We start from the raw sequence: 15,863 nt of genomic DNA on the forward strand, positions 1-15,863 counted from the left end.
AACTATTGAGTAGTCATCAGCTTTGCTCTGCCAGGTGTTCACAACATCTGGCGTTCCTCCTGCAGCGGGTTTGTCACCTAGCGGTGCTTCCAGGACGTAATTCTTTTGTGCAGCAATGAGGATAATCCTCAAGTTACGGACCAAGTCTGTGTAGTTGCTACCATCATCTTTCAACTTAGCTTTCTCTAGGAACGCATTAAAATTCAATGGAACAACATCACAGGCCATCTATCTACAACAGCATAGACATGCAAAATACTACCAGGTACTAAGTTCATGATAAATTAAAGTTTAATTAATCAAATTACTTAAGAACTCCCACTTAGATAGACATCTCTCTAATCATCTAAGTGATCACGTGATCCATATCAACTAAACCATGTCCGATCATCACGTGAGATGAAGTAGTTTTCAATGGTGAACATCGCTATGTTGATCATATCTACTATATGATTCACGTTTGACCTTTAGGTCTCAGTGTTCCAAGGCCGTATCTGCATATGCTAGGCTCGTCAAGTTTAACCCGAGTATTCCACGTGTGCAAAACTGGCTTGCACCCGTTGTATGTGAACGTAGAGCTTATCACACCCGATCATCACGTGGTGTCTCGGCACGACGAACTGTAGCAACAGTCATACTCAGAGAGAACACTTATACCTTGAAATTTAGTGAGAGATCATCTTATAATGCTACATTCGAACTAAGCAAAAAAAGATGCATAAAGGATAAACATCACATGCAATCAATATAAGTGATATGATATGGCCATCATCATCTTGTGCCTTTGATCTCCATCTCCAAAGCACCGTCATGATCACCATCGTCACCGGCTTGACACCTTGATCTTCATCGAAGCATCGTTGTCGTCTCGCCAACTATTGCTTCTACGACTATCGCTACCGCTTAGTGATAAAGTAAAGCAATTACATGCCGATTGCATTTCATACAAGAAAGCGACAACCATATGGCTCCTGCCAGTTGCCGATAACTGTGTTACAAAACATGATCATCTCATACAATAAAATTTAGCATCATGTCTTGACCATATCACATCACAACATGCCCTGCAAAAACAAGTTAGACGTCCTCTACTGTGTTGTTACAAGTTTTACGTGGCTGCTACGGGCTGAGCAAGAACCATTCTTACCTACGCATCAAAAACCACAACGCGGTATAGTGATAGCTTTTTGATCTTCAGAAAGAACCCTGTTCATTGAATCTGATTCAACTAAAGTTGGAGAGACTGACACCCACCAGCCACCTGTGTGTGAAGCACATCGGTAGAACCAGTCTCGCGTAAGCGTACGTGTAATGTCGGTCTGGGCCGCTTCATCCAACAATACCTCCGAATCAAGAATCGACTAGTGACGGCAAGCAATATGTATATACCCACGCCCACAACTCCTTTGTGTTCTACTCGTGCATATAACATCTATGCATAAACCTGGCTCGGATGCCAATTTCAAAAAAAAATTCCTACGCACACGCAAGATCATGGTGATGCATAGCAACGAGAGGGGAAGAGTGTTGTCCACGTACCCTTGTAGACCGTAAGCGGAAGCGTTATGACAACGCGGTTGCTGTAGTCGTACGTCTTCACGATCGACCGATCCTAGTACCGAAAGTACGACACCTCCGCGATCTGCACACGTTTAGCTCGATGACGTCCCACGAACTCTCGATCCAGCTAAGTGTCGAGGGAGAGCTTCGTCAGCACGATGGCGTGATGACGGTAATGATGACACTACCGTCGCAGGGCTTCGCCTAAGCACTACGATGATATGACCGAGGTGGATTATGGTGGAGGGGGGCACCACACATGGCTAAGGGATCAATGATCAACTTGTGTGTCTCTTGGATGCCCCTTCCCTTGTATATAAAGGAGTGGAGGAGGGGGGAGGGCCGTCCCTCTACGGCGCACCCTAGGGGAGTCCTACTCCCACCGGGAGTAGGATATGCCCCTTCCAAGTAGTAGGAGTAGGAGAGAAGGAAGGGGAGGAGAGGTGAAAGGAAAGGGGGGGCACCCAATTCGGATTGGGCTAGGGGGCACGCCTCCCACCTTTTCCCTTCCTCTCCTCTATTACACTAAGGCCCAATAAGGCCCATATACTCCCCGGGGGGTTCCGGTAACCTCCCGGTACTCCGAAAAATGCCTGAATTCACGTTCAGCTTTACAAGCAAGATGAAATAAACGAGTGATATTAGTATACTCCTTATACTCTAGAATGGTCTGAATCTCTCTATTTAATCCACCCATAAAACGTGCAAGCATAGCTTCATTCTCCTCAACAATACCACATGTAATCATGCCAATTTATAATTCCTGATAATATTCTTCTACATAATTTTTTCCTTGTCTTAAACTGCAATTTTTGAAGTAATTCACGTTGATAATATGGTGGAACCCAACGAGTACGCATAGCGGTTTTCAAAGCAGCTCAAGTAGCTGGAATAGGATATAATCTACAATGTTCAGACCACCAAACACATGCAAAGCTAGTGAAAGCACAAACAACAGCAGGAACATGTCTCTCCTCAAGATATTGTAAACATGTAAATCGTTGTTCAGTTTCTAACTCCCAAGTAAGATATATATCAGGAACATATCTACCCTCAAATGGTGAAATATTCAATTTTAGTTTAGGAAGATGGTCATGTACCTCAGGTGGTGTTGCAACCCTACTGTTGCGATGATATGCATGAGGACGACCTGGTGGTGGTGGTGGTGCTGGTGGTTGCACGTAGTTCTGATTTTGGTCAACCTCATCCTCATAATGGTCCTCCACCTCTGCAGTAGCAGCAGGAGCGGCAGAAGTATCAACAACGGCACTAGAATTTTGCCCAGGGTCAATGGGAACGCGCTGTGCTCGTCCCACTTGATTTGGAAAGTGACGTTGTTGTTGTTGTTGTTGTTGTAGAGGTGCGTTAGGGGCAGCCAGTGGTGGTGGTGGAAGACGCGCGAGCAATTCATTAAACTTGTTATCAAGCTTTGTTTCGAACGTCTTCTCCATGCCATCTATCTTCTCCATGGCTTCTTCAAATCTTTTTAGCACATCTTGCACCTGTACACTCATCATTTGCTGAAATTTATCATGCAACTCCTTATTCGTCATGTTCTCCCAGTCAGTCTCGTCGGCTTGTGATCCTGCCATGGTTAGCAGCAATAGAAACACACAAGAATATGGTCCTACAGACTACTAACAAGAGCTGGTGGTGGATGCCACAAATCCGTCAAGCAAATCTCAAATTCTTACCAGTTCTTACCCAACAGCAGGCGGTGATCGGCAACCGTCGTAGTCAAAACTCTCAAAGCTTGGATAGAGAGATTACCAGGGAGAGTCAAACGCACGACGTACATGTATGTGGAGCTGGGAAGGCTTATAATATGGTAGCAAAAAGGGTCAGCAATAATCAATTCAGAGATGCAAAGTTGAATAAACGCTCAACGACGGTACTGTGCTGGTCCTAGGCTAGACCGTGCTAGAGACGCGAGCCTAGAACACTAACAAAAATCACAGCGCTGCACGTAAACAAGGGAAAAGCACACTCTGGAACTTTTTTTCTGCTCTTTTTTTGGCGCTCCTCTTTTTTTGCGCTCCTCTTTTTTGCGAAAAATCACTATAATGGCGAGTGTCTCAAAATTCTTCCCTCGTCAAACTGACAAGATGGGCATGATTTTTTTTTACTTTTTTTCTTCCGAAATTAGGGCAGCGATGATGAAAAAGTACGACAAAAAGTCACTATGATGGCACATGGCTCAAAGGACTCAGAAAAGCCTAAAAATAGGATAGGGAAAAATATTTTTGCCTGTGAAAGTTTTGGCCTAAAAACTGCCCGGGGGTCTCGAGACTCTTTCAAGGGGTAACGCCAGGCCCGGATGCCCGTTGCATGGGTTCTCTCCGACTAGAAGTTATGTTCGGCTCCCCCGATAACTTCCGTTGTGAACAGCTAACTTTCCACATCGCCCCATTCTCAAGTAGCTATCAAGCACTGCTGGGACGCGAAGCTTTCGCCCGCTTTGACGCAATACCGCATTATGCATCTCTTATGCTTAAGATGTCCGGTCCACGAGGCATCATCTCATTAAAGGGAAAACATTGAGTGTTCCCCCCGCGCGGAGGACAGTGCGGCTGCCTTGACAGCCCCACAATAAAGCGGCTTCACCAGCCAAAGCACCTAAACAGGTCGTCAAGACCACGGACACGGCTAGACGAGTGTAAGGCCTGACAAAACATGGTGCTAACTTACCTTTGATTCCAAACCTCTTAATTCCATGAAGTGGTGAAACTCTAAGATATGCATGGTCTCCTACCTCATATGTCACCTCCTTACGTTTTGCATCTTCATAACTCTTCTGTCTGGACTATGCTATCTTCAGCCTGTCATGAATCAACTTGACTTTCTCCTCAGCATCTCTGATCAAGTCTGGTCCAAAGAACTGACGCTCTCCAACCTCATCCCACATCAACGGTGTCCTGCACTTCCTACCATACAATGCCTCAAACGGTGCCATGTTCAGACTAGCCTGATAACTGTTATTATATGAGAACTCTTCATGAGGTAAATTATCATCCCAATTGAACCCTTAGTCCAAAGCACAAGCTCTCAACATATCCTCCAAAATCTGATTTACCCTCTCTGTTTGGCCATCTGTCTATGGATGGAAAGCTGTACTGAACTCCAGCCTGGTGCCCAAGGATTCATGCAACTGACGCGAAAATTTGGATGTGAACTGAGTACCTCTATCATACACTACCTTCCTTGGAACTCCATGCAGACAAACAATTTTAGACATATAAATCTTTGCTAGCTGAGCACTGGTATAAATTTTCTTTACTGGGATGAAGTGAGCAACTTTAGTCAAACAATCAACAACTACCCAAATAGAACCATATCCTGATCGAGTCCTGGGTAGACCTGTAATGAAGTCCATACCAATCTCATCCCACTTCCAATCAGGTATAGGAAATGGCTGTAACAAACCTGCTGGTCGCTGATGTTCTGCTTTAACCCTCTGGCACACATCACATGTTGCAATATATCCAACAATTTCCCTCTTCAGGCTAGCCACCAAAATCTTTCCCTTAAATCCAAATACATCTTAGTATTACCTGGGTGAATAGAATAAGGTGAATCATGTGCCTCCTAAAGAATCAACTTCCTGATATCTGCATCTTGAGGTACACAAATATGCTTTTCAAACCATATGGCCCCATGTTCATCCTCATGGAAACCTTCTACCTTACTTTTAACCATATTCTATTTTATCTCGGCAACCTCCTTATCATCCTTTTGAGCTTCTCTGATCCTGTCAAGCAAAGTAGGATTTACCTCCAATGTTGCTAAATATCCCTTAGGGACCATCTCCAACCTGAGATTCCAGAACTGTTCACATAACTCGAGTGGCATATTATCAATATTAATTGCATTAGCATGGCTCCTACGACTCAATGCAACAGCAACAACATTAGCCCTACCAGGATGATACTGCACATTCAAATCATAATCCTTAATAAGCTCCAACCATCTCCTCTACCTGAGGTTCAAATCCTTCCGTGTAAAAATATACTTCAAGCTCTTATGATCAGTAAATATATCACAATGATTACCAACAAGGTATGGCCTCCAAGTTTTCAATGCATGCACAACTGAGGCTAACTCCAAATCATGTGTAGGATAATTATGCTCATGATTCATAAGCTGACGTGAAGCATATGAAACAACTTTACCTTCCTGCATCAAAACACTCCCAAGTCCTTGACGAGAAGCATCACTATATACCTGGAAGTCCTTATATATATCCGGCAGAGTTAAGAATGGTTCTGTAACCAAACGCTGCTTCAACTCCTGAAAACTGGCTTCACATTCATCATTCCAAACAAATTTCTACTCTTTCTTCAACAATTCAGTCATAGGCTTTGCAATCTTGGAAAAGTTCTCAATAAACCTCCTGCAATAACCAGCAAGGCCCAAAAAGCTGTGAATCTCCCCAACTGTCATGGGTGTCTCCCACTCTGTAACTCATAGAGGCAAAGGTGTCCCATCTTTCGATGAGATGGTGGCAATCGTTTTGGAGGAAGTCGACTTTGACGACCCGACTACGAACGTGCGAAGACATCATGCCTTAGCAATCGCTAAACCAACTCTGAGAGGTTATTGACCACGCCGGAGCACTATCAACCTGACCACGAAGGTCTGTATCCTACAGGCAAACAAAGAAGAAGCAAGACACTAAGATTGAAATCTGGATATTGCGAATATAAGAGGAAAGCTTTATTGATTAAGGTGGGGTTCTATGACGCCTTTATCTGGTCGTTGAACACAAACGAAGTACGTGAAGTTGCAGCTATGGCGAACTTTAATCGAAACAAAACCCAAAGTCTAAACGACGCCCTAAGGGCTGTATATATGGAGGAAGAGGGGGAGATTTCGTGGCCCTTGGAGGAGGGGTCCGAAACCAACCCTAACTCTTGTTTCCCCACACGTACGGACTCTAAAAACAGCCTATACTCAAGTATTTCAAAATTACATGGGTCTGGCCCAATAATAAGGTGACGTAGCACCTATAATAGCCTCTGGACGAAATTTATGAAGTGGCATCTTGTATATTTCGTCCAAAGCTTCACGCACTCATTATGGTGGCTTCAAAGTCCTGAAATCATCACTTGTAACTCCGTTCTTGTTTCCCTTGCGCATGCCATCATCTCCATGCTTGATCTTGATCCAATGATCATCCTTCTTGTCCAATCTAGGCCCTTCACTTGTAAGCAAGACAAATGTATCCAATTTAGGTAGCATCATATTCTCATGAACATTAGAATCATTACCAAGAAATGAAAGTACCTGGTAATTTAATTGGTGTGCGCGAGCTCTAGTAATTGGTCCTGTATATGTATCACTAGGGGCTGTGGGTCTAACTTTGTTAATGACGTCCTCATCATCCTCCCCTTCTTGAATTGAAGTCATCCTCCATGGAAGCTCATCTTCCTCACCCAAGTAAGGCTTCAAATCTGCAATGTTAAAAGTCGGACTAACCCCAAAATCTGCAGGCAACTCATGTTTATATGCATTATCATTCATTTTTTCTAACACCTTAAAATGGTCATCAGCACGTGGCATTAGCTTTGACTTGCACAAATTAGGAAACCTATCCTTACGCAAATGTAACCAAACAAGATCTCCAGGTGCAAAGACAACATGTTTTCTACCCTTATCTCCAACAAGTTTATATTTAGCATTCATGCGCTCAATATTTTCCTTAGTTAACTCATGAATTTTTAAGATCAATTCAGCACGTTGTTTAGCATCAAAATTAACCTTCTTCAAAGATGGAAGAGGCAACGAATCAATAGGTGCACGAGGTAGGAAACCATACACAATTTCAAAAGGGCACATCTTAGTAGTAGAATGTTGCAACCGATTATAAGCAAATTCAATATGAGGCAAGCATTCTTCCCACATTTTCTTGTTATTCTTCAAAACAGCCCTAGGCATGGTAGACAATGTTCTATTGACTACTTCAGTTTGTTCATCAGTTTGGGGATGACATTTAGTACTACGAAGCAGTTTAGTCCCCAACTTAGCCCATAAACATCTCCAAAAGTGGCTAAGAAATTTAGTATCATGATCTGAAACAATAGTATTTGGCACACCATGCAAGCGCATAATTTCACGAAAGAACAAATCAGCAACATTAACATCATCATCACTTTTATGACATGGTATAAAGTGTGCCTTTTTCGAGAACCTATCCACCACAACAAATATGCTATCCCTCCCCTTCTTTGTTCGAGGTAAACCTAAAACAAAGTCCATAGATATGTCCTCCCAAGGAACACTAGGTAAAGGCAAAGGCATATATAAACCATGAGGGTTGAGTCGTGACTTAGCTTTTTGACATGTAGTGCAGCGAGCAACAAAACGCTCAACATCCCGTCTCATCTTTGGCCAAAAGAAATGTGTAGCAAGTATATCCTCCGTCTTCTTCACGCCAAAGTGTCACATTAATCCTCCTCCATGCGCCTCCTGCAACAACAAAAGACGAATGGAGCTAGCTGGAATGCATAACTTGTTACCACGAAACACAAATCCATCATTAACAACAAACTTGTTCCAAGTTCTCCCTTCCTTACAATTCTACAATACAACTTTAAATTCAGCATCATGCACATATTGATCTTTGATGGTCTCCAAACCAAATATTTTAAAGTCAAGTTGTGAAAGCACAGTATAACGATGAGACAATGCATAAGCAATAACATTTTCTTTACCCTTCTTGTGTTTAATGACATAAGGAAAAGTCTCAATGAATTCAACCCATTTAGCATGTCTACAGTTTTGTTTTTCTTGACATTTAATGTGTTTCAAAGATTCATGATCAGAATGTATAACAAATTCCTTGGGCCATAAATAATGTTGCCATGTTTCTAAGGTCCGAACAAGAGCATATAATTCTTCATCATAAGTAGAATAGTTCAGACTAGGCCCACTCAATTTTTCAGAAAAGTATGCCACAGGTTTGCCATATTGTAATAACACACCTCCTAATCCAATTCCACTAGCACCATGTTCAAGCTCAAAAGTCTTATTAAAATTAGGAAGTTGGAGTAAAGGAGCATGTGTCAACTTATCTTTCAATACCATGAAGGCTTCTTCCTATGCGGTACGCCAAACAAAAGGCACATCCTTCTTTGTAAGCTCGTTGAGAGGTGCAGGAATTGTGCTAAAATCTCTCACAAAATGCGGGTAGAAACGAGCGAGGCCGAGGAAACTCCTCATTTGTGTGACCGTTTTGGGCTGCGGTCAACTCTCAATAGCTTCAGTCTTGGCTTTATCAACTTCAATTCCCTGTGGAGTAACAACATAGCCAAGAAAAGATACTCGGTCGGTGCAAAAGATGCACTTTCCAAGGTTACCAAACAAACGTGCATCACGTAGAGCAATAAAAATAGCACGTAAATGTTCCAAATGTTCCTCCAAAGATTTACTATAAATCAGTATATCATCAAAATAGGCTACCACAAATCGTCCAATGAAAGCACGTAAAACTTCATTCATTAATCTCATGAAAGTACTAGGTGCATTAGTTAGCCCAAAAGGCATGACTAACCACTCATATAAACCAAACCTAGTTTTAAATGCAGTTTTACATTCATCTCCCAATTTCATATGAATTTGATAGTATCCACTACACAAATCAACTTTGGAGAATATTGTAGAGCCACTCAATTCATCAAGCTTATCATCTAGCCTAGGAATAGGATGATAATAACAAATAGTAATATTATTAATGCCTCTACAATCAACACACATACGCGATGTACCATCCTTTTTCGGCACTAGAATAATAGGAACAACACAAGGACTAAGGGATTCACGAATATAACCTTTGTCGAGTAGCTCCTGGACTTGACGCATAATCTCCTTCGTCTCCCTGGATTAGTAAGGTATGGTGCACGGTTAGGTAGCGAAGCATCATGAATTAAGTCAATCTGATGCTCAATCCCTCGAATAGGTGGTAATCCCATTGGCATGTCACGTGGAAAGATGTCAGCGAACTTCTGCAAAATGTTAGTAACAGCAGAAGGCAAAGAGGAAGGCATGTCCTCGAATGAAAATAATGTCTCTTTGCACACAAAAGCATAGCAAACAGATTTGCTGTAATCTATATCATCAATATCAGATTTGGTGGCAAGTAGGCATGCACTTTTCAATTTAATTTCAGAAGCAACACTAGATGGTTTATTATTAGGCTTCATTTATTGCTCAAATTCTTTTGCCACGGTCTGATTTTCACTCTTGTTGTGCTCCTGTTTTGCTTTATTAGCTCTATTAATATCATCTTTCAAAATGGAATCAGGAGTCATAGGAAGCAAAGTAATATGTTTATCCTTATGAACAAGAGTATACTGATTGTTTCTACCATGGTGTACAGGATTTTTATCAGATTGCCATGGTCTACCAAGTAATAAGGAACATGCTTGCATGGGTACCACATCACAATCAACATAATCAGCATATGTAGAGATACTAAAATGCACACGAACACTAATAATGCTTTATCGCTCTCACTTAGCCATAGAATTCTATAATTTTAAATTTTGGCAAAGCCCCTGGTATTCGGAAGGCCGAATTCGTGGCGCGATACACGCCTGTAAGCCGGACAGAGCCGGCCCCTCGCCCTAAGCGGCATAAGTCTTTAGGGACTCGAAAAACCTCTCCGAACAGCGACCAGTCTCTCGCCTTATCATGATAGTCAGTTTTAGCTTTCTCTACTGAGGTGCTCAGCCCGGCAGAACCGGGGCACAATCGTAGTAGTTCTCCTAGCGCTACCTTAGCCGATAGAGAGGAATGTAAGGTACCAAAACATAGGAGCCGGGCAAACCCAACATTTGACCAAAGACATGATTCGGAGCTGATGCATATAATGCTATAAGTTTAGGGTGCCGCACTTGTGAAAGTGTTCGGACTTTTCACATCGCATTGTGGGGTACGTAAGCCCCTGGTGTATTGGCCGTACCAGAGTGTACGGTTGCAAGGCGTCATTAATGAACACATAGATATATATATATATAACAAGAATGCAATAATAGTCGTAATGTCATGCATTGTTTATTGAAAAATTGCGTTAAAGCAGAGTGATACAGATAGTGCGATAAGCAAAGAGTAGGACTATGTCCCTTCCAAGGGCGAGATGAGGAATGATATGAAATCTGTAATCAACCAGGGAATTCCGTTGTATAACGTAGCTGTCTGCCTCCTTGGTTGCTGCATCATGTGTTCGGCAATAGTGCTGCCGGGCAGTGTTTCCAGAGATTAAGCTCCTGAAAGAAAAAGGAAAATAACCAAACGGGAAGCCCCTACTGCGGTTTAGGCCGCGTTTTGGGGCGTGCGACAGTTGTGCCCCCCTCCCCACCTGTGCCCATGGTATTTTTAATGCGTAATTATGTACGCGCGGCAGAATATCGCCGTTGGGCTAGGATTGGGGTGGCCGCCGTATTGCTACGCGAGCTCAGATCGCGCCAGGCGGTCTAATTGCCGATTGCCCTGAGCGCGCTTGAAGGTGTCCGGGCTTTGAAACGCCGAACTGGTTGATTGCCTTGAGAGGCTACTTTGCGCTTCTGCTGCGAGGGCCACGGTGTGCTCCTCTGTTCGGAGAGAGCGCTCTGTGTTTCCATTGACTGTAATAACTCCGCGAGGTCCTGGCATCTTGAGCTTGAGGTATGCATAATGCGGTACCGCATTGAATCTAGCAAATGCGGTTCGCCCGAGCAGCGCGTGATAACCACTGCGGAACGGGACTATATCGAAGATTAACTCTTCGCTTCGGAAATTATCCGGGGATCCGAAGACCACTTCCAATGTAATCAAGCATGTGCAATGGGCCTCTACGCCTGGAATGACGCCCTTAAAGGTCGTTTTTGTGGGTTTGATCCTTGAGGGGTCTATACCCATTTTGCGCACTGTGTCCTGATAAAGCAGGTTCAGGCTGCTGCCGCCGTCCATAAGGACTCGAGTGAGGTGAAATCCGTCGATGATTGGGTCTAGGACCAGTGCGGCGAATCCGCCATGATGGATACTAGTGGGGTGGTCCCTGTGATCGAAGGTGATCAGACAGGAGGACCAAGGGTTGAACTTTGGGGCGACTGGCTCCAACGCATATACGTCCCTGAGCACATGCTTCCGCTCCCTCTTGGGGATGTGGGTTGCGTATATCATGTTCACCGTCCGCACTTGCGGGGGAAACCTCTTCTGTCCTCCAGTGTGCGGCTGCCGGGGCTCCTCCTCGTAATCTCTATGCGGCCCCTCGTCTTTGTTTTCGGCAATTAACTTGCCAACCTGCTTGAACACCCAACAATCCCTGTTGGTGTGATTGGCTGGCTTGTCTGGGGTGCCGTGTATTTGACACGAGCGATCGAGTATACGGTCCAAGCTGGACGGACCCGGCGTACTTTGTTTGAATGGCTTTTTTCGCTGACCGGGTTTAGAGCCTTTGAATCCGGCATTGACTGTCATATCCTCAGTATTTTCGCTATTAATGCGGCGCTTATGCTTGTTGCAACGTGACCTGCTATTGCCGTCCTTGGTATCTGAGGTACCATGGTTCTTTGATATGTTGTTACTGCGAGCCAGCCAGCTGTCTTCTCCCGCAAAAAAGCGGGTCATGAGTGTCGTGGGAGCTGCCATAGATTTCGGCTTTTCCTGACCAAGGTGCCGGGCTAGCCACTTGTCTCGGATGTTGTGCTTGAAAGCCGCTAAGGCCTCCGCATCCGGATAGTCGATGATTTGATTTTTCTTTGTAAGGAACCGAGTCCAGAATTGCCTGGCCGACTCTTCTGGCTGCTGAATTATGTGGCTCAAATCATCGGCATCTGGTGGTCGCACATAAGTGCCCTGAAAGTTGTCTTGGAATGCGGCTTCCAGATCTTCCACAGCTAATGGAGTCTGCTGGCAAGCTATTAAGCCAATGCCGCGCTGGTCCTTTGAGCTTTAGTGGTAGGTATTTGATGGCGTGTAAGTCATCACCGCGGGCCATATGGATGTGGAGGAGGAAGTCCTCAATCCATACTGCGGGATCTGTTGTGTCGTCGTATGATTCAATGTTTACAAGTTTGAAACCTTCTGGGAATTGATGTTCCATTACCTCCTCTGTGAAGCATAAGGGGTGTGTGGCGCCTCTGTATTGGGCTATATCTCGACGCAGCTCGAATGGGTCTTGCCCGCTGTGTTCGGCCCGACCGGATTTGCTTTTACTGTATCCGGCGTGACGTTTGTCGTCTCGCAGAGCGGTGCGCCCTCGTGATCCGTAGATTGATCTTGAATGCTTTGCCTTGTCCTCCAATATGTCCTCGCAGGTCTGGCGTATCTCCCCATGCCTTTTTATTTGAATGGCGTTTGGGTGGAGGCTGAGCTTTTGGCTGGAATGCCTCTCTATCGCGGCCACGAGGTGGCCGATCAGCCGTATCATACGCTTCTTCCTCCAGTCGGGGTAGTAACCTGCGCCTTGGGTAACTCTTGGAGGGGTGCTCGAGTTTATATTCCTAGGCCGCGAGGACTTCAGTCCATTTGTCAGCTAGCAGATCTTGATCAGCTTGAAGCTTCTGCTGCTTTTTCTTCAGGCTATTTGCCGTGGCCATAAGCCGGTGCTTGAAGCGCTCTTGTTCGACGGGATCCTCTGGTACGGCGAATTCATCGTCGTCGAGGCTTTCCTCGTCTTCAGAGGGGGCATGTGATTGCCATCCTCCTCCTCTCCGTCTGCCGCTCTCTCTCAGGAGAGCTGGCTCCTTCATCCTCCTGCTCTAAATCTTGTTGGAGGGTTTTGTTGTTGTCTTCGGCACTATCCGGAGTGTTATTATCTCCTGTGCCGGCATCACCACTTTTGCTTTGGCAGGACTTAGAGCGGCGCCGCTGACGTCGGTGCTTGGGTTGCTTCTTGGAGAGGTCATCCTCCGCTATCTCGTCGCCATTGCCTTTATTGGGTGTATCCACCATCTAGATGTCATATGACGAGGTGGCTTTCCAGTGCCCTATAGGTGCTGACTCATGTTCGTCTCCTACATCGTCGTTCATACCATCGATGTCTTTAGAGTCAAAGTCGATCATGTTGGTTAAATCATCGACAGTGGCTACGAAGTGGGTGGTGGGTGGGCGTCGAATTTCTTCGTCGTCCGCATCCCAATCCTGTTGGCCATAATCCGGCCAGGGCTCTCCTGACAAAGAGAGAGACCTTAGTGAATTCAGAATGTCACCAAAGGGCGAGTGCTGAAAGATATCCGCGGCGGTGAATTCCATGACCGGCACCCAACCGGATTCGATTGGCAGGGGCGCGGATGGTTCGGAGTCAGAAAAAGAGTCCGGCACCTTGGAGTCACGGGCTGCGCAGAGGGTTATGCTGGTGTTTGGCTTAATCGCCGTTGAGACTACAGCCCCTGAGGCGGTGTCTAACCACCCGTCCTCGATTAGCGCAGTTGGCTCTGAGCTAAGGGTCGGAGCTGATGCGGGCGCAGCCTCTGGGGTACTGTTCGGCGGCAGAGCTAGGTCATACCCATCGCGACAGTGCGGCGCGCCTGGCTATGGATCGAATCCGTCGAAGATCAAGTCTCCCCGGATGTCGGCCATGTAGTTCAAACTTCCAAATCTGACCTGATGGCCAGCTGCGTAGCTTTCAATTTGCTCCAGATGGCCAAGCAAATTAGCCCGTAGTGCAAAGCCACCGAATACGAAGATCTGTCCGGGGAGAAAAGTCTCACCCTGGACCGCATCGCTATCGATGATAGTAGGAGCCATCAAGCCTAACGGCGACAACATAGAGGAACTCTCAATGAAAGCACCAATGTCGGTGTCAAAACCGGCGGATCTCGAGTAGGGGGTCCCGAACTGTGCGTCTAGGCCGGATGGTAACAGGAGGCCGAGGACATGGTGTTTTACCCAGGTTCGGGCCCTCTTGATGGAGGAAAAACCCTATGTCCTGCTTGATTAATATTGATGATATGGGTAGTACAAGAGTAGATCTACCACGAGATCGGAGAGGCTAAACCCTAGAAGCTAGCCTATGGTATGATTGTATGTTGTGGTTGTTGTCCTACGGACTAAAACCCTTCGGTTTATATAGACACCGGAGAGGGTTAGGGTTACACAAGGTCGGTTACAAAGGAGGAGATATCCATATACGTATTGCCTAGCTTGCCTTCCACGCCAAGTAGAGTCCCATCCGGACACGAGACGAAGTCTTCAATCTTGTATCTTCATAGTCTAACAGTCCGGCCAATGGAGATAGTCCGGCTGTTCGGAGACCCTCTAATCCAGGACTCCCTCAGGACTAACAACCTGTTCTTCTTCTCTTTCTTCGGCTGATGTAGCCGGAATATCTTCAGCCTCTTTGGCTTCAGACTCTTGAGCAGTTTCTGTATGGATGGCTCCAAGGAACACTTGGCGTGCTACTGAGCTTGTGGCTTGCACATCCTCTTCAGTAATGCTTGACATGGAGACAGTTGGCCTTGGGCCTCGGCGAAGCCTTCGAAAAGAGGGTGACACTTGCAGTGAGGGTGTGGTCTTCTCCATGTCTTTGGGGGTGTCTTGTGGAGTCTCAATCACTAGAGTAGTGACTTGAGCTGGTGGAGTGTGCGGAATGACTTCGTGGAGCGGAGTATTGGGGTGTTGCTCTTCCCAGGAATCATCATGAGTGATTGGCGTCGTAGGACTGCCAGTACTTATCTGTTCACTGCTCCAGGGAGGAGGCGATGATACTGGCTTGGGCATGATCTGGGGGAACTGAGGAAGGACTTCATCATCAACTACATTGTCTTCATGACCAATGTCTTCAGCTGCGATGGTGTCAACAGCTGGAATCGCTTCAGACTCATGAGCCTCTGTGGTAGCAGGCTCATGGAAAACTATTTGGCGCTCGCGGTTGGAGGAGGCGGGTAAGGCAATAGAGATGGGTTCAACAAGCAGCGTCTATCCAGGAGCAGACGAAGCAGTTGGTGCTTGAGTCCATCTTGAAGCCTTAGAAGGCTTTGTCTTCAGCCTCTTTTGTGGAGGAGCAGCATCAAAGGCTTCTTATGCTTTCACTTCTTGGCCTCAGCTTCAGCCTGCTTTGTCTTCTTCTTCTCATACACAACTAATGGGACCTTTGGCTTTGAGCCAATCATGCTGGCAGGGAAGATAATGCTTGGTCTTTCCTTTCTTGGAGCTTCAGCTTCAGCTTGCATTGGCTTCTTCTTCTTAGCAGCAAACTTGGGGTCAATACCTAGATGCCCAACTGCTTTCCTCTTCAAGGCTTCATTGTGAGCCTGAACACATTTCTCAGCATAACTCTTGAGGCGCTCTCGAGAGCCTTTGACTTCATAATTATGCTTGAAAAA

This window comes from Triticum urartu, chromosome 5 (genome assembly GCF_003073215.2).
Source record: "Triticum urartu cultivar G1812 chromosome 5, Tu2.1, whole genome shotgun sequence".
NCBI classification, from domain to species: Eukaryota; Viridiplantae; Streptophyta; class Magnoliopsida; order Poales; family Poaceae; genus Triticum; species Triticum urartu.